This window comes from Callithrix jacchus, chromosome 17 (genome assembly GCF_049354715.1).
Source record: "Callithrix jacchus isolate 240 chromosome 17, calJac240_pri, whole genome shotgun sequence".
Lineage (NCBI taxonomy): Eukaryota > Metazoa > Chordata > Mammalia > Primates > Cebidae > Callithrix > Callithrix jacchus.
In genome coordinates this window covers 68,935,830-68,955,026 of record NC_133518.1, presented here as the reverse complement: position 1 = coordinate 68,955,026, position 19,197 = coordinate 68,935,830, and positions in this window count along the sequence as shown.

The window sequence follows — 19,197 nt, the reverse complement described above, 5'->3', positions numbered from 1 at the left end:
AAAATCTGAACAGGGTATTGATGTAATTCAACTTATATTTGAATCAAGATCACACTGATTACTGCCTAGAGAATTAAGTGTTCGTGGGGAAAGGGTAGACTCGGAACTAAAACAGGAAGCAGTTTAAGGAGTTCAAGCACGAAATAATGGTAGTTCATGTTAACATGTTGGTGGACTTATGGTGAAAAGGGGTCAGATTCTGGAAGCAATGAAAGGTAGAGTTGAGGGCCGGGCGCGGTGGCTCAAGCCTATAATCCCAGCACTTTGGGAGGCCGAGGCTGGTGGATCATGAGGTCAAGAGATCGAGACCATCCTGGTCAACATAGTGAAACCCTGTCTCTACTAAAAATACAAAAAAAAATTAGCTGGGCATGGTGGCGCATGCCTGTAATCCCAGCTACTCAGGAGGCTGAGGCAGGAGAATTGCCTGAACCCAGGAGGCGGAGGTTGCGGTGAGTCGAGATCGTGCCATTGCACTCCAGCCTGGGTAACAAGAGCAAAACTCCGTCTCAAAAAAAAAAAAAAAAGGTAGAGTTGATAGGGTTGGCTACGGAGTGGATCATTGAAAGAGAAATGAGGAATTGTGGCTAGTTTCATATGCTTTTGGCCTGGGCAACCATTAGAAAGGAGTTGCCATTTACTGAGTTGAAGTTTGCAATAAGAGTGGTTTTGCCTGGTTTGGGCCATGTGAAATTTGAGCTGTCTAAAAGCCAGCCAACCACAGATGGACTATACATGATTAGTTATGAGTGTCAACTTCAGGGGAGAAGTTGGGGATGAAGATGTAAATTTGAGATCCATCAACCTAGGGGTGCTATTTCAAATGATGGGATCGAATGATATCATGTAGAGCATGCTTGTGGATAAAAAGGAGAGACGGGCCAAGGATTGAGTCTGGGAATACCAGCTCGAGATGAGGGAAAACCAGCAAAGGAGACTGGAAGGGAGCAGCCAATGAGGCAGAAGGAAAGCCAAGAGAAAGTGGTTGCCCACGGGCCAATTAAAGAAACATTTTTCAGAAAGGAGGAAGGGACCGACTCTGTCAAAAGCTGTGGATGAGTCAAGTAAGAACTGAAACTTACTAGTCAGCAATGCAGAAGCCATTTACTTGTTGAAATTGTATTTGCTAAAAGTAAACATTTAGAATATAATTTTCAGTATTTATTTTAGTGCTTATCAGTCCTTATTAAATCCAAAGGCTTTAAAATTCCTCTTCTGGTTTTCAGTTTTTAGTAGTTGCTCTTCCCTGGAAAAAAATCTAGTAATAACAAAGAGATTTTAAGCTTAAGAAATTATTACACTGCTAAATGAATCAGATATGATGAGGTTTAGCAGCAAATAAGAGAATGCTCAAATAATTCTGATTTAATTAAATGGGTTTATGTTTCCTAATTCAAAAGAAGTTCGAAGACAGACGATTCAGAGATGGTCTTACATTTGGTAACCTCACAGGCAGGCATGAAACAAAGATTTTAGAGCAAGTAGCCTATTCGTTTGGTGGTGCCGGAAAACACTGTTCTGAAAGTGGTAAGGTGAGACAGGAAAGGGAAGAGAATCAGTAGTGATTTTTAGTGAGCAAATTAGTGCTGAGCAACAGAAGCTTAATCCTACCCACTACATTTGGGAAAGGGTATAGAATATACCTTGGAATGTCCCATCTGAGGGTTGGGAAGAACGGGTGTTAATCCATTGGTTGATAAATTGGTTGATAACTGATCCCAGGGGCAGTAGCTCTCTGGCAGTCCCCACCACGGGTCCTGTGGCAGGAATCCTTTGGACAGAGAGTACAGATGCTTGAAGCTAAAGTCTTCAGTAGGACTGGTAAGTGCCTAGGAGATTTGGAAGGAGAACTGACAGCTTTGGAAACAGTGGATGGTACCTTCAATATGTTATCAGGGACCCAGGATCCTTATATATTTTTATTCTGCTATCCTTAATTCATGGAGATGAATGAGGTCACCATGTTTTACTCATGGTTGCAACTCTGTGGTTCCAGCCATTTCTTCCAGCCATTTCTTCCACAATTCAGGCACAAGAAATAAGAAGAAATTTATTTTTCAGTGTCTGCTCCATTTGCCACATTGCTTTTTAGGGGAGACTAGAAAATGTAGCTTTTTGTTTGTTTTTTGCTTTGTTTTAGCGAGACACACTGACGTCCACAACCACATAAGTAGTTCCGTTAGTAATCAAGAAAACTATGAGAATGGACACTGGCAGTCAACTCACTGTCTTTGCCACCATGACACAAGCATGGTGGGACACCAGTTCTTAAAGCAATGTTTTGTTTTTCCAGTCAGTACAGAAATTAACCTAGACTGAGAAAGCTTGATTCCAATTAAACTGTTTAGAGTTCAATTTGTCTCATCCTAGCTGATCAGAGCCAGCTTGCCTGGTTCATGCTTACCTAATACAACTTGAAATGTCTCAATCCCCTTGACTCAATTAGAGCCAGTTTTGAACAGGAAAAAAACAGACTCAAATTAAGCTCTTCAGGACCAGTTTGATTCCTTTTGATTTACACTAGTCCGAAGTAGCCTAAGCTAAGTTGAACTGGCCTAACTGCAGTTTGAAGTAATTTTTATGTCTCTCTGTTTTGAGCACATTCTAAGTAAGCTAGTTTGATCATGTGGAAATTTATTTTAACCAAGTTGAACTTGTTTGATTTGTTCAAATGTTTGCAGGATTTATTTTATATCATTTAACTCAAGAAAAAATGGATTAAATCACTTAATCCAACTGGATTCAGAAAGGAGTTCCCTCTTCATCAATCTCTTAGCTTTAGGGACCACAGTTCAGTAGCAACAGTGCAATAAAAGCACTCTTGACTCGCTTTTAAGGGAAAACTCACCTAATGATGCAAAAATAACCCCAGGTTAAATTTAAGTCACAAGGGGAGAAAAACTGTGAGCTCTCAGTCTTCATTCTGTTTTCCACTTCTTCTCTATGGGCATTAGATTAGTCAAATGAAGCGCTGGACACTCAGATCCTTAAAGTATAGTCCTATGGGGTTGGGGGTGCGTTTGGGTGTGGGGGTGAAGTACAGTAGAAACACAGTATAGGTTTCCTGTTTTCTTAACTCTCTAATTTTGCAGGCATGGCATTTCTTATGGCCAAAATTCTACAAGCTTGAGAATCCTCTACTGCAGGAATCCAAGGATGATTAGAGCAACAGCTAATATTTATCAAGTCCATACTATACATCAAGTACTAGGCCAGCTACACTACATGCACTTCCTTCCTTCTCGTAATACCCTGTGAGTTATTAGTAGTTATTATTATCCTCAATTTATAAATGAGGAAACTTAAACTGAGGCTCAGTTTAGGAAAATTTCTTAACATTATCAAGCTCAAAAGTTATAGATTCAAGAGTCAAATCTAAACCCACCTCACCCCAGAGCTGAGGATCTTAACTTCGTCATGTTGGTATAGCTATGTGGAAAGTCAAGGCCATTAAAAACCCATTTGGTCTTAGAAGGCAATGATTACATCATACTGCCCTGACGTCTTTCTGAAGCCAGAATTCAAGAATTTTCCTTTCTGCTTTTTGCCACTAACGCTGGAGGATAGCAGTATAAAGGGCTCTTTGAGTGCATATACCAAGAAATTTAAACAGGAACCACAGTGGAAATGAGAATAATTATTTCCTGAGTACTTGGCCATTGCTTTGTTTCTCAGACCTTTTCCAAGCTCCATGACCACATGTCCAAATGCTTATTTGCCAATGCCACTTGAGGTTCTCAAAGACACCTCAAACTCAGCATGTCCAAAACTGACTCATGATTTCCTATCCCCAGCCTCACCTTCCTCTCCAAACCTATTCCTTTTCTATGTTTTCCATCTCAGTGAAGGACACTGCTTTCTATCTAGTTTGGCAAACCAAAAATTCATAAATTAATGCTTAACACCACTAACTTCCCCTCTCCTCCACTGTTAGTGTACCTTATTGGACCTACGTTCAAACACATCTCCAATCCATCCATTTATCCTACCTCGATGGTCATGTTTGAATTCCACGCTTCTGTACCTTTCCCCTGGACTATAGCAATGGCCTCTTTACCACCTCATCCACACACTGATTCTGTGCTTTGTCCAATCTCCTCGCCAAACTGCAACTAAATGAAAACACTGGTCATATCTTTCACTTTCTTGAAACTCTTCAATAGCTTTTTGCTCCCAGGATTGGCAACTGCCAAGTCTGCCAAAGACTACCAGAAAGCCTGTTAGTGAAGAAAAGCTAAGTCCATTTATCCTACGGCCTTGAATGAGTTTTAGTGGTGTCCCAGAAAGGGGAAGGAAGAGGATATTTATAGGCTTTGGGTCTGGTCATAAGTGGCTTAGAAGACAAACTGACTGGAATACAATTTGTCATGTAATTGTTTAGGTCTGATGAACACAGCAAAGTGAAAGTCTTGATAAATAAACTGCTGTTTGAGAAGCAAGCTGTTTCTGTAGGTGAGCATCCTTTTGTCTTGATGGGAGAGATGAGTCAAGTATTTGGATAAATTAGTTGGCAGGAATTTCCTAAAGTAAACAATAAAGTTATTCATTGATTTACAACCTAAACTTTCTGAGCAATAAGAATAAACAGTTAAATATCAATGGTGTAAGTGGTCTTCATTCTCAGTCCTAATAGTTAAGCTATATGGAAGCCAGTGATTTGAATTCTCATGATAAGGATAAAATTCTGCAAGTGGCTTCCAAAGCTCTGCATGCCTCCAGGTTCCATGAAGTTTCAGCTTTATGTTTTGCTGCCTTTCTCATGCTGGGGTCCAGAAAATTCAGTCTTCTTTCAGCTGTCCCCTCCTCTCCTCTTAATGTCAAAACCTTTAGATGTTGCATGTACTCTCTTTTCCTCAAATCCGATTTCCTTCTTCTTTCTCTACACCTAACTAAATTTGTCCTTACAGTTCAGATCTCAGCTTGATTTTCAGTTCCTTAAGGATGGCTTCTCTGCCTACCCTCTACCCACCCAAACGGTGTCTGCACCAATATAAGCTGCGGTACTTTTCCTAAAATATAGGTGAGACTATTTGTAATTACGTATCTCTGTGCATTAAAAAAAATTAGACTTTAATATTTATAGAGGGTTTGACACATAGTAATTAATTGCTCAATATATAATTATGGAAGTAAGGAAGATTGGCAGATGGGTGCTTTTGTATTTAGAGATGACTTTTTAATTGAGGGACATATCATAAATGCAACACAACTAACCGATTGCCTTAGAGAAAGCTCTAAAGTCACCTCTAATTTTAAAACACATGCTACAAATTGAGACATAATGTGTTCTGGTTCGTAAATGTGCCCCTACAGGGAAAGAGAAAAGTTTCTTCTTAAAAATAAATTTAGACTTGACTTATCTCGGAACAATTTTCTTCTTAAGCATGATTTTGATTTTTAAATATTTCCTCACAATAGAGTATGAGAAGAGAGCAACCATCTTAAGACTTTACAAGTCATGAATGGAGCAGTGAGCACTCCGTGGACAGCATACAGACTCACACTGGAAATATTCTGGAATTTGAAATTCTTACTGAAAGCTGATAACCATGTAGTATACACATAGTTCAAATGATGGTTCATGTGGATGGTGAGTCCGAAGTGATTTTTATTCTGTTATTTGAAAGCTTTGAGGTTTCTCCAGGTAAGTCATGATCTGCCCGAAATCAAGGGATGAGAAAACTGTTAAAACGTAATGGAAACACAGCTGTTCTCTCTGTAGGTGTGGTCCCTTTCTGCTGATGGGCTGGGTACGTAAGAGCATGAGCAATGGATGCTTGAGCAAATGTCATTACCTCCTCAACTCCCTTCTCTTGGGACACATTTAAGAATGTGTGCTAAATATAAAAATATGTCTTTCATCTCATATCTAAGTCAACACGTGGGATGACTTTTTAGTTGAATGACTAGGTCAAGTGTTCAGAACCCTCTAAGGCCTCTAATTTGGATCTATAGGAGAAAATCTTCTCATTCTGGGACAAATATCCCAACCCAGTGTTTTACTGTCTGCCGTCTGGAGCCTGTGAATAAATTTTACCATTTCTCACATCTCTGAGGGCAGAGCTATACAATCCAACCTGAATGGCATCTAGGGAGCTTTCACATTCATGTTATAGTGACTTGCTGCTTGCAAGCGAAGAGCACACATATCTTCCTAATCTGGTATGAAAATTGTGAGTTTTTAAAAACCTTTACTCTCTGCAAGCTCAGCATGTCCATATGTAGTCGTAGCTGCATAATAAGGTCTAGGTGAGAATTTCTGCATCTCTTCTTTTAAGGTGAACAAACAAGGGTGAAGAACAGATCCTAGAGATTATGAATAAAGTAATTGTATGGCACCTAGGCCTGTCCCACCCCTGCTATAGCTAGCTAAACCAGTACAATAACACTCATGTGACTAATCCTGGATATTTATGATCTAGCATAGTGTCTCCAGTCTCTATTGGTCTGAGTTTTAAGATCATGAAAATATCTTAATAGATACAGATTTAACACAACAGCTCTACTCCTGGCCTATGGTGTACGTATGTAGTTACAGGCTGGGGACTGGATTCTAGGTTGAAGGCATGGTAGTTTTAGGGCTGGGGCTGACTTGGTTAGGATGTTGGCCAAGTGTTGGTAGCAGGTCTGGGTTCTCTAAAGCCAAAAAGGAAGTACAGGATTTTTAACTGAAATACAGTGAACACCTCTGTACTTTACACCTTGGGAAAAGAATAGATTGAATGCTGCATAGGCCAAGCCTAAACAATAAAATCCAATTTCCAAAGATGGCAAGTAAGGCAGAGTTAACAGAGCCTGATAGAGCTACAAATACTTAATTTCTAAAAGAGATCAAATTGGTACCAAGGCCATTGACCCGAACACTAGCTAACGTTTAAGCTTCACCTTCACAAGTCAGCAGCTTAATATAGGAGCTGCATGTGGATCACACTATTCTAAAGGACCAATGGTAAGGGTGCACTATTATGACTAAAGGCATTTGTGGAAGGTTGATTGAGTCTCTGATTATGGGTAAGTGGAAAAAATGGTTGTCATTTTTTGGAAATTTGGAAGTAAGCTAGTTAAGTAGGCAAGTGGGTGAATGAATTTGGATGAGTAAATAACTTCCAAAAAGAGATGTAACACAATTCAGAAAACTGAAACACATCAACAATCATAACTTACTACCGCATTTGAAAACTGAAGCAAAACTGGATCACCAGCCACTGTGCCAACTGCTGTCTTCTAAGAAGTGCTTGGTAATTAGAAGTCAGTGACTGGCATCTACGCTGCTGCTGCTGCTGCTCTCAAAGCCCGCTTGCTGACTGTTGTGTGATGCTGCCTGCTGTAATGATAACTAGATGTCTTACAGTCTTAGGCCTGACACTATCTAAATGGATTGCCTTTGGTTCTTATCTTCAAAATAAAAAATGAAAAAATCCAATGAATATTTATCAAAGAGTTTGCTGAATTAAGAGCAGTCACTGCATGTTTGGGTGACTCTGGATGGACCCCATTGTGAGTTTGATGCTTACAGATGATTTTTCTTAATTTGAAGAGTAATTGCCCATGAAATCCCTTTTCTCTCTTTTCCACCAAAATAGCCATTAAATCCTGAAAACATGGAAAAAAATACTCAGCAGCAGTTATTCTGGATTACAAGAGTCAAGCATATTTTAGGTTTCACAAAGATTAGATGCCAGTTTCCTTCCTGGTAGAGAGTTGACCTGAGTGAGCTACAGTGGCGAAGTAGAGCATCAAACTCAACCAGTTTAAGCTGCTATGGGCTTCTCACAAACTTAAAGGACAGACCTGAATCGCTGGGAAAGAAATGGAAAACATCATAGCATATTGGGAGAAAAAGGAGTAATAAATTGACCTCACAGAATCAGAAAAAGAGAGGGAGATTGGGGGGTGGGTAAGATTTAATTGTGGGTAGAAGATATAGTTATTTTTTAAACATATTATAGTGCTTGATGTCTACTCAGATATTACTTAATTTTTAAATAATCCCAAAGAGGAAGTATTATTCTATTAATTCAGTAACTGATGTATTCTGCCTATACTTTTTGTGCTTCTATCGTTCACCTCTGCACTAGAAACAGCAGATATTAGCAATGATCATTGGACATTTAGATAATAAATGAATAAATATAAAATACTTTGATGTTCTAGATGAATTAAGCACAGGATTGGCTTGAGAAAACTGTCCTAAGTAAAATAAACACACCAATAAAAAGATTGGCTGATAAAATAATGTAAAAGCTAGAATTAAAGAATGTAAAGAAAGTCTTTCGTTTCTACAAGATGGCGTAGCAGGAACCAGATTCTGTCACATGAAACAACAAAACAGCAAGACGAATACATTAAACAAGGTTTTAAGACACTGGACATCAAGTAATGAAGGACAGTGATCCCTGAGAAATAGGAAGCTAATGAGCCCAGTGATTCTCCAGCTTAATGAATGAAAGTTATTTTGTTTGTTGGTTGGTTTCTTTTTTTTTTTTTAAGTGTGGCACAGGAAGAGAAACCCAGGTGGATCTCAGCAGACTCTTTGAGTTAAAGAGACAGATTTGAAAAACTGGGGAGACCTGGTAGCTAGAGGATATGGGACATCACAGGGTTCATGTTCACATTCCCCCTCTCCTCCATCCCTTGATTATTTGTAACTCCTTTCTCTGGCAATAAGAAATCTGGCTGTCTTATCTACAATACATTTACTTATTGGTTCAAATGTATTATGCACATAGAGTATTATACATGTAGATTAGTTCTAGAATTGCTAACCTGTGCTTTTGTGCGAAAAAACTTACCAGTTGGAGCATGGTGTCTATGAACAGTTCTTTTGCTCTCTGGCTTTACAGTACCCACACAAAAATATTGTTTTCCAAAGTTACTTAGGTCAGCTTCTTGTCTCTCTATCCCCTTCAGTGAAGTTTTTTTCCCTATCCCCTTCATGCATTTTATTACTGCTAGATTTATTTGTTACAATCTACATTTCATTCCAGTTATGGATAGACTCTCCCCTTAACCAATCTTTAAAGGTTCCTCTGAGCACTCTTCTCAACTAGGCCTTCATCTTGGGCTTTCATACATCCTGTGCAGTCCAGTTTTAGCCAGAATTCTGCAAAATCAGTTTAGGGAGAATCTTCCTTTCTTGATATTTGATCAGGCACTTCATCCCCTACCTTTGATGTCCAAGACCTTGGCCTGTTTATAGCAAGAACCCTATAAACAGAGTTCATGTTAGTTAGGCAAAAATCCCCCTACCCTTGAAGTCTCCTCTGAATAATTTTGTGTTGTTGTTTGAGACAAGAGTCTCACTCTGTTGCCCAGGCTGGAGTGTGGTGGTGCTATCTCAGTTCATTGCAACCTTCGCCTCCCAGGTTCAAGCAAGGCTCCTGCCCTGCCTCAGCCTCTCGAGTACCTGGGACCGAAGGTATGTGCAACCACACCTGGCTAAATTTTTTTTGTATTTTTAGTAGAAATGAGGTGTTCTTTGGTTAATATTGCATAGAATATCTCTTTGTATCGTTTCACTTTCAAGCTATTTGTATCTTTGGGGTTAAATTGAGTATCTTATACACACCATATAATTGAATCATATTTTTATATCCACTCTGCCAATGTCTGTTTTTTGACTAGAGAGTTTTACCTACTTATATGTAAAGTAATTACTGAAAATAAGAGTCTTATTTCCACATGCCTTATAGCCTTTTGTCCTGCATTTCCTTCATTATTGTTTCATGTTTATTTGATTTTTCTTGTATTGAAATATTTAAATTCTTTTCTCATTTCCTTTTGTGTATATTCTATAGCTATTTTCTCTGTGTAGTTACCATGAAAATTTCATTTAACATCCTAATTTTATAACACTCTAATTTGAATTTATATTAGCTTAACTTCAATAACATACAAAAATTCTGCTCCTTTTTACTCCATAGCCATCTCTTCCAATTTTTAACATAACAAAATTACATTTTTTTAATTGCATGTCCAAAAACATAAACTAAAAATTTCTTTTAATAAATTAGTCTCTCAAAATATGTAGAAAACAAAACATAAAATTACAAATAAATACAATATTAGCTTTTAAACTCACAATTTGAAAAAAATGTGTGAATCTCCTAAGCATATAGAAAACAAAAAGTGGAGTAACCAACCAAAGTTACAATAATACTACTTTTCAAATTTCTCATGTGCTTATTGAGATCTTTATTTTCTCATACAAATTTAAGTTACTGTCTACTGCCCTTTCATTTCAACCTGCAGAACTCCTGTTAGTATTGGCTGCAGGGCAGGTCTAATGGTAATAACTACTGCAGCTTTTGTTTTTCAGGGACTGTTTTCATTTCTCCCACACTTTTGAAAGACAGTTTTGATGGATATAAAATTCTTGGTTGGCAGGTTTTTTTCCTCTCTTTTAGCCTTTTGGATATATCAGCCAATTGTCTTCTGGCCTCCAGAGTTTCTGATGAGAAATTTCCTAATAATCTCATTTATGATCTTTTATATGTAATGAGTCAATTCTCTCTACTTTCCAGATTCTCTCTGCCTTTGGCTTTTAAAGGATTTATTATAACATATCTTGGTTTGAGTTTCATTGAATTCACCATACCTGGAGTTTATTGAGCTTCTTGAATGTTTATATTTATATCATTGATCAAATTTAGAAAGTTTTCAGTCATTATTTCTTCAAATAGTCTCTCCATTATTATCTTCTCCTTCTGGGACTTTCACAATGTGTGTGTTGATTCACTTGATGATGTCCCAAAAGCTGTGTTCACCTTTTTAAAATCTTCTTTCTTTCTACTTCTTATCATAATAATTTTCATTGTCTTACCTTCATATTCACTGAGTCTTTCTTCTGCCTGTTCAAACCTTTGAATATCTGTAGTGAATTTCTCATTTCAGTTATTGACATTTTGGCTCCAAAATTTTGGTTTTTGTTGGTTTGGGTTTTTTTTTTTTTTTTAGGTTTTACATGTCTTTATTGCTATTTCCATTTTGTTCATACATCATTTTGTTGATTTTCTCCACATCTTCCTTTAGTTCTTTGAATATCTTTAAGATAATTGTTTTAAAGTCTTTGTCTAGTAGATCTGTTTTCAGGCACTATTTTTATCATTTTTTTTTCTTTGAATGAGCCATTCTTTCCTGTTTGTTTTGTAATTTTTGTTGTTGTTGAAAACTAGACATTTGTAAATAATAACATGCTAACTCTGGAAATCAGATTTTCTGCCTTCCCTGGGATTTAAGTACATTTTGGTATTGTTATTATGGTTTTTTGTTTTTGATTATCATTGTTGCTGTAGACTATATCTTTGCCATAAATCAACCTCAGATATGAACTTAAAAGTCTTCTCAGATCTTTTCTGAGCCTCTGTCTTTCCTTGGACACACATAGTGATTTTCTAATTTCTTTCATATATGTGTTTGCTTTTGAATGCCATAACCTTTCATTTCTGAGTCCCAAAAAAGGAAAAAGAGAAAAATGAAGAGGAGGGAGCACGAGCTTTTACATCTCCTGGAAGTCACTTCAGCTAGAAAAGACTCTTGCACAATTAGGGAAGGTACAACAACAATGCCATCACCTGCGTCTGCACCCCTGTGATCAGAAGCAACAATCAGCAATTAAGCATGGATCCCCACTGTTTAGAGCAGAATTAATTTTGTCCACCCTGGGTCCTACAAGCTGGGTGCAAGTTGCTCCAGGAACATGTGCACAATAGCGTGCCATGTGGCTGAGGTGTAGAGCAGCAGTCACCAACCATTCTGGCACCAGGGACCAGTTTTGTGAAAGACAATTTTTCCATGGACCTCGTATGGGGGATAGTTTCAGGATGAAACTCTTCCACCTCAGATCACCAGGCATAAGTTCGATTATCATAAGGAGCGTGATATCAAGATCACTCACATACACAGTTCACAATAGGGTTCATACTCCTATGAGAACCTGATACCATCACTGATCTGAGAGGAGGCAGAGGTCAGGAGCAGAGCTGAGGTGGTAATGTTTGCTCACCTGCCACTCACCTCCTGCTGTGTTGCCCAGTTCCTAACAGGCCCTAGACCAGTACAGGTCTGTGGCCTAGGGGTTGGAGACCCCTGGTGTAGAGCTACTAGTAGTAGTATCTACCACTATTTTAAGAGCTGAAATGGACTAAAATAACTGCAATTTGCCATCCAAGCTTTCCCCCAGAAGTTGCAAGCCTTCAATAGACTTCAGAGTTCCAAAATAGTTATATCAGGCAAATTCTGCCAGTGCAATTGTTGTCTTTGAGGAGTCAGATTTTGATGCTTTATACTCCACCATCCTTGCAGAATCCTCTACATTCTTGTAGTTTTAATTTGCATTTCTGTAATGACTGATAATGTTGAGATATTTTTAACATACTTGTTTGCCATTGTATTTTTATTTGATAAAGTTCTTGTTCAGCTTTTTGCCCATTTTTGTTAATGTGAGTTGTTTTCTTTGTATTAAGCTTTACATTGTTCTTTATGTATTCTGGATAAAAGTCTTTTACTGATATATGATTTAGAAATATTTCCTCCCAACGTGTGGTTTTCCTTTTGTTTTCTTATTAGTGTCTTTCATAAAACAGAAGTTTAAATTTTAATCAACTGAAATGTATTAATTTTTTAATTTTGGTGTCATATCTTAAAAAGAAACCATTTCTAAACTCAAAATCACATGGATTTTCTCCTGTATTTTCTTCTATAAGTTTTCTAATTTTACACATTTTAATTTATGTTTATAACCCATTTGAACTCATTTTTGTATAAGATATGAGGCATGTGTTGAGATTCATTTACTTTGTATATGACACTAAATTTTTCTAATATTTATTGAAAGGACTATTCTTTATCCATTAAGCTCTCTTTGTATATTGTATAAAGTATAAACATAAATACTAAAAATGTAATTTTTTTTCATGTCAAAAGACAGAGAAATCATTATCCCCCTTTCTTTCTGCTTAGCACTTCCTTTAGTAAATAGATTGCAAATGTTTTATCTGTCATGTTGAGATGTATTTAAATCTCTTTAAAAGCTAAATGAGTCTCTTGCTAGTTTTTCACTTCAGAGATTTTTTTTGTTCATGGGGAATGTTTGGGCCATCTTTTTGAAATGCCAACATCAAGGAAGATGAGCTCTGTCTTCCAGTTTCTGTGGGAGTTTTAGCCTAGGTGCTTGGCTCCTATTGTAACTTCCTGCTTTTCACAAATATATAAGAAGATTTATTATTCTTTTTGATAAAGACAATTCACATGTATGTAATGTATTGCATCTGCTTTGCTATACAAAGTGGAGTGATTTCTTTCCGTTTTTACAATCCCCTTAGCCAATCGCCTGTGATGCTCCTTACATTATAGTTTAATGCTTATGGAATAATAAAATTGCTTTCTTTTTCCCCTACCTTTGTTTTTTGTTTTGTGTTGTTTGACATGGAGTCTCTCTCACTCTCTTGCCCAGGCTGGAGTGCAGTGGCACAGTCTTGGCTTACTGCAACCTTCGCCTTCTGGGTTCAAGTGATTATCGTACCTTAGCTTCCCAAGTAGCTGGGATTACAGGCATGCGCCACCAAGCCCAGCTAATTTTTGTATTTTTAGTAGAGATGAGATTTTGCTATGTTGGCCAGGCTGGTCTCAAACTCCTGGCCTCAAGTGATCTGCCCACCTTGGGCTCCCAAAGTGCAGGGGTTACAGGCATGAACCACCACATCCAGCCTCTCTTCTATTTTTGTGAAGGGAGAGATTTTATGTATTCATAAGAGATTCTTTTTCTATTTGTGTTATTCAGATTTTTCTGAAAGTTATTAGAAATAAGTTACTATTCTGGGCTCCTTATTCTGATGACTGTAACTTTATAGGCATTTTAAAAAAATCAGATAGTATGAGACCTCCAACTTAGTTCTTTTTCAGAATTGTTTGGGCTAGTCTATTTCCTTTGTATCTCTATATAAATTTTAGAATATTCTTGCTAGTATTTTGATTGGATTACATTAAGTCTACAGATATATCTGGGGAGAATTGGTTTCTTAAGATTGAGTCTTCCAATTCGTGATTGGAGTTTAGCATTTCATTCATGTTTATCTTTCTTTTTTCATTAATTTATTAAAGGTTTCATCATACAGATTCTAGACATAATTTTTAGAGCTTAAACTGACAGATTTATCCTCCATTTTGAGGTTACAAATACATTGTCTTCTACTCTTTACACTATCTGTTTCATCTGTTTCTTCACAAAATATGTTCAATCTTTTCAGTGACTTTTATAATCTAAATTATTTTGTTTTTGTTAATTAACCTTGATATTTTCTCTTCTAATAAAATAGATCAAGGCTGTCTACTCAGTACTTTTTAATTATAAAAAGCATTAGAAATAACCCAATGTCTCTGAGTAAGGCAAATAAAGAAATTTTGTTATATTCATGTGATAACACTACATGGCAATTAAAATGAATAAATTATTTTCATCAACATAGCTCTCAAAAGTGTAATCTTAAATTTTAAAAACGTTGTAGAGCAATATATACAGAAAACCATTTACATAAATTAAACAGAACATATACAGAAAATAATACTTTAGATTTTAGATACATCTATGGATAGGAAAGATCCACATTTAAGTCATAAGAGAACTGGGCACTTGGAGGGTTAATAGAGACAGACTAGGAAGTAAAGACAGTTACTTAGATGTTGATGTGTTTGTAATGTTATGTTACTTTTCAAATGAAAGGCTACCTTCTGAAACAAACATGACAAAATGTCTTTATTAACGCTGACTACATCTTATAGGCCTGACTTTTTAATTTTTATTCTAATAAAATAATTTATGATGAGACAAAAAAAGAAGCATATGAAAACAAACACAGAAACATTAACAGCCATAATATTCTTTTGTTGCTGTTCTGGAATTAAAATACACAAACATTAATTAGAAGTAATATTATCTATGGCAGACTTGTACTGAAATCTGAATTACGGAGCAAAATGGTCCAAAGATGTTTCCATTACAAGGACAAATGTACTGCGTCCTTCACGAGGAAACACAAATTGACAATAAATGAAAATTTCTCTTTCTTATTCCACATTAAATGATGTTGGGGGCATCTGTTTAGCAATTAGAAAACATAAATAATCTTCAATCAACCCCACACTATACACCTGAATTCATTCTGGAGAGAGTAATTAATGGTTTTAAAATCATGCCATAGAAAATCTTAAAGAAAATAGAGGTGGACATTTACTGGATCTTTGGACAAACACTTCTAAATATGAATGTAACAGGAGAATTCATAAGGAAATAGAGTGAGCGAATATACTCCACGAATATTTTTAAGTACACGTTAAGAAAATTAAAAGGCAAATGAAAGTCTGGTGGTGGGGTTTAATACACCCTACTCTCAAAATTGTCACCTTGACATTTGAGAAATAGCAGAACCGGGAAGGCTGTTCTCATGTTTTGCTCACCTTTCTCCCCTGAAGTGGGACATAAGACCCTCAGAGAGGTACCCTTCCTATGCCCAGAGGAAGGAACATCCTTATCTCTGAAGACACAGGGAGAGAAAAGAATCTGAACAGACAGGCCTTGCTAGGTTCCCCCCAGTTTATTACCATAACAATATATCTTCTGTGTGCAGTCATACTTTACAACTGTCCACTCTTCATTAAACCCAAGCATGAAAATACATGGTTTCCCTGTTTCTTTCGGTCCTCCTTTCTGAAGACTCCCATGTCACAAAAAAATTTACAAGTGAATACATTTGCCTGCTCTTTTCTTTTCTATCTATCTTTTGTTACAGAAATTTTAGCAGTGAAGCTAGTGATGGGTAAAATAAATTCCCTATACTCTGGGAAATTGTTTCTGGCAAATACTACAATTCATAAAATCACATAGGCGTCATAGACAAATACGTAAAGGACTGTCAGGGCTCAGAACACAATACCCCAAAATATGTCTCTTTGGCATAATGACTATTTTAAGCTGAAGTAAACTGACAAAAAACTTCACAGAAACAGGAAGCCTCACTGGTCTTCTTTTGCCTGTCTCCTCTGAAGGAGGCCATAAAAGAATCCCCTGCCCTACCTCCCTTGAAATTAGGACATGAGACCTTCATTCCAGAGGGGCCCCGTCCTATACCTGAAGGCCAGTAAGACTCTAAACAGACAGCTCTTGCTGGCTTCTCCCCCGTTTATTACCATTAGATCACGCCCCCTTGTCCTCCAGTCACACGTTACACAACTTTCCACAAAACTACATAGATTTCTTTGGGCCTTTAGGTCTTCATTTGTGAAGGCTCGTGTGTCATGTAAAACTTACATTAAATAAAAATGTTATGCTTTTCTCCTGTTAATCTGTTTTTTTATTTTTGTTCTTTTTTTTATAGGGATCTTAGGCAATAATCTTACAATGTGTGACAATAAGATACTATCTGTTCTCTCCTACAGGACATTACAGATAATTCCCAGCACAAAAATATAACTTCTAAACAAATATATGAAAAAACTCAAACTTCTATGAATAAAAGAGATGCAAGTAATAACATTAGTGAGGCATAATTGTTGAATATTAAAATTTAAAAATGCTAATATGTAGAGCTAGTGAATGTTCTGTGAAATACATGTCTTACATATTGGTGGGAATCAAAGGGGATACAATGCTTTTGAGAAATAATTTGGCTAGAGACCATAAGAACCATAAAAATACTCATAACCTCTTATAGCATATCTTAAGGAAATAACAAAACATAGCAAAGCTACATGGAAATATTAATTGCAGCATTATTCCTGATGGTGGAAAATGGGAAATGGAAGCAATCTAGCCCACAGAAATACAGAAATAAAATAAAGAGCACAGACGTGTAGGAAGAGAGCGGTGGGATGCATTTCCTGAGGATGATAAAAGTGATGGCCAACGCTCCTATTAATGACATTGGAGATCAAATTTTATCAAAAGGTTTGGGGGACAAAAATCCAAACTATAGCACTATGTGGATGGACTAAAAATATTGTGAAGATCCCTCCCATCTTCAGGTGAATGGAGTCCAGCTAGCTCAGGCATCTGGATCTTTTATAATGGTATTTGAAGCTCGGTTTGAAACAATGTCCAGGTACTAATTTACTAGATTCTGGTTGTTGGACACCAACTGTAAAGTGGCTGCTCCCTAACTTTAGAACATTGTTGCTCTTTTCTCAAGTGTGAGGTCTGGTGATGGTACCTAAAGAGAGAGACTTGGGACTTCCTTGAGGTTATGGTAAAGTATCAAACCAATCTGGGGTCTGCCAACCCAGTGCAGCAAAGCCAAACAGTGACAATGGGATGGAGATGACAGATATAAGGTATTTATTGCAGGTACCAAGCAAGAAGATTCAGGCAGCTCATGTTTAAGACCTGAACTCTCAGATGGTTTAAAAGTAGGAGTTTATAAAGATAGGGAGGCAGAGGTTACAGAAAAAGTTATAAATCGATACACTGAGGCTATACATTGGTTTCACCTAAAAATGTGAAGCAGAGGCCTGTAGGTCAAAGGTAGATTCAGACTTTCTGAATTGTGATTGATCAAGAGTAAAGTTGTGTCTAAAAATCTGAGATCAGCAGAAAAGAATTTTAGCTTTAGCTCATGGGTTTAACTTCCTCCCTCAGAAAGAAATTTAGAACGAGGAACGAGATCATAGTTCAGTCCTCAGTTCCCCTTATCTGAGGTCTATGTGCCAATGGATCCATTTGGTGGGAGTCTGGGTTTCTATAAACCAATTCCAGAAGATAGGTTAAGATATTATCTTTAGTTTCTATGGGGAACAAAACATCTTGTGATGCTAACTTCTTTAGCAATTGTTTTAGGTAGGCTATCTTCATCTTTTTGCTTATCAAGCTGCTCATTTACTTCTCTGGGTTAGCTAGGTGTGAATTTCCCTTAAAGGAACTCAAGATGTTCCTTTATTATCATGTTTTGGTGGTGGGGGGTGGGCTGCAGGCCTCTAAGAGGGGTCCCTGCTCTGTCTCAATTGTGAGACTGTGTTTTAAAGCAAACTGACATTGTTTTCAGTGAAGTCTGCTGGGGAGGTTTTTGGGAGGAGTCTTGTAACCTTAGGCTTCCACGCATTTTGAAACTGCTGATAACCAAAAGAATTTGATAATTTTGACTGGCAAAATTGAGTTAGGTTAATTCCCAACAAGGCCTGAGAAAAGTCTCTTGGGCCACTGGAAATGGTACTGAATAACATTAAGGAGGCAGTAGGCTGCTATGGATGGGAGCTTCTTACCAGTTGCTAGTATGAAAAACTATTGCTGTTATTCTTCGGCACAAGAGACATGATTCTCACTGGAATGGATCTGAAACTTGGGAGCTTCTGATTTAGTATCCATGCTGCTGTCATGGGCTGACAGTATAAAGTGCTACTCCAGTGGGGTCTGGCTTCAGTCTGCCTGGTTCCTCCAAGCCTGCAGCACACTGCCCCTCAGCCCCATGAACATCTTATCTCATTTTAGTTCCTTTGTCTCTCTTCAAGTGGAAAATTTTAGCCAGACTTGGTGGTGGGGAAATCAGAAGTTTTTGTTCTTATGCTTCTTGTCTTCTTCCTTGCTTTGAATGTCTTCACAGATTGCCTCTTGATATTCAGAAACACAAGCATTTGAAATTTTAAAAAGTCTTTCCTGGTATTCAGTTTTAACAACGGTATGCTGAAAATCATCCTGCCCCATGATTTAGCTTGAATGATGTAGACCAGAATATGCCGCCCAAAAATATGCCTCTTTAGAGTAAGAATTATTTTGAGAAACAGCAGACACAGGAGAAGCTCTGAAAAGAAAGGAGAAGTAAACCCTTTTCTATGGGAAATTTGCATTTATGAAAGAAATCTCCGTTTGTTAAGTGTGTCTCTCTCTCTCTGCATAAGAGAAAGACAGTAAATCACTAAAGACATCTGCATTACAAAACTTACTCTTCTTTGCTATACTTTTCCTAGTTACCTCCTCCTCCCTGACACCCTTCTCTGTTTTGTCTTTAGCTGAAGATAGTATTTATGCCTGAATTCTAAGCTATCTTTTTGAGATTTCCTCATTTTTCCCTCAGTGTCTCTCATGTATACATTTATTGTAGGGTACGAAGCAAGGAGATTCAGGCAGCTCGTGTTTAAAACCTTAAGTCTCATGGTTTAAACGTAGGAGTTTATAAAGATTGGGGGGACAGGGGTTGGGGGAGGCAGAGGCTACAG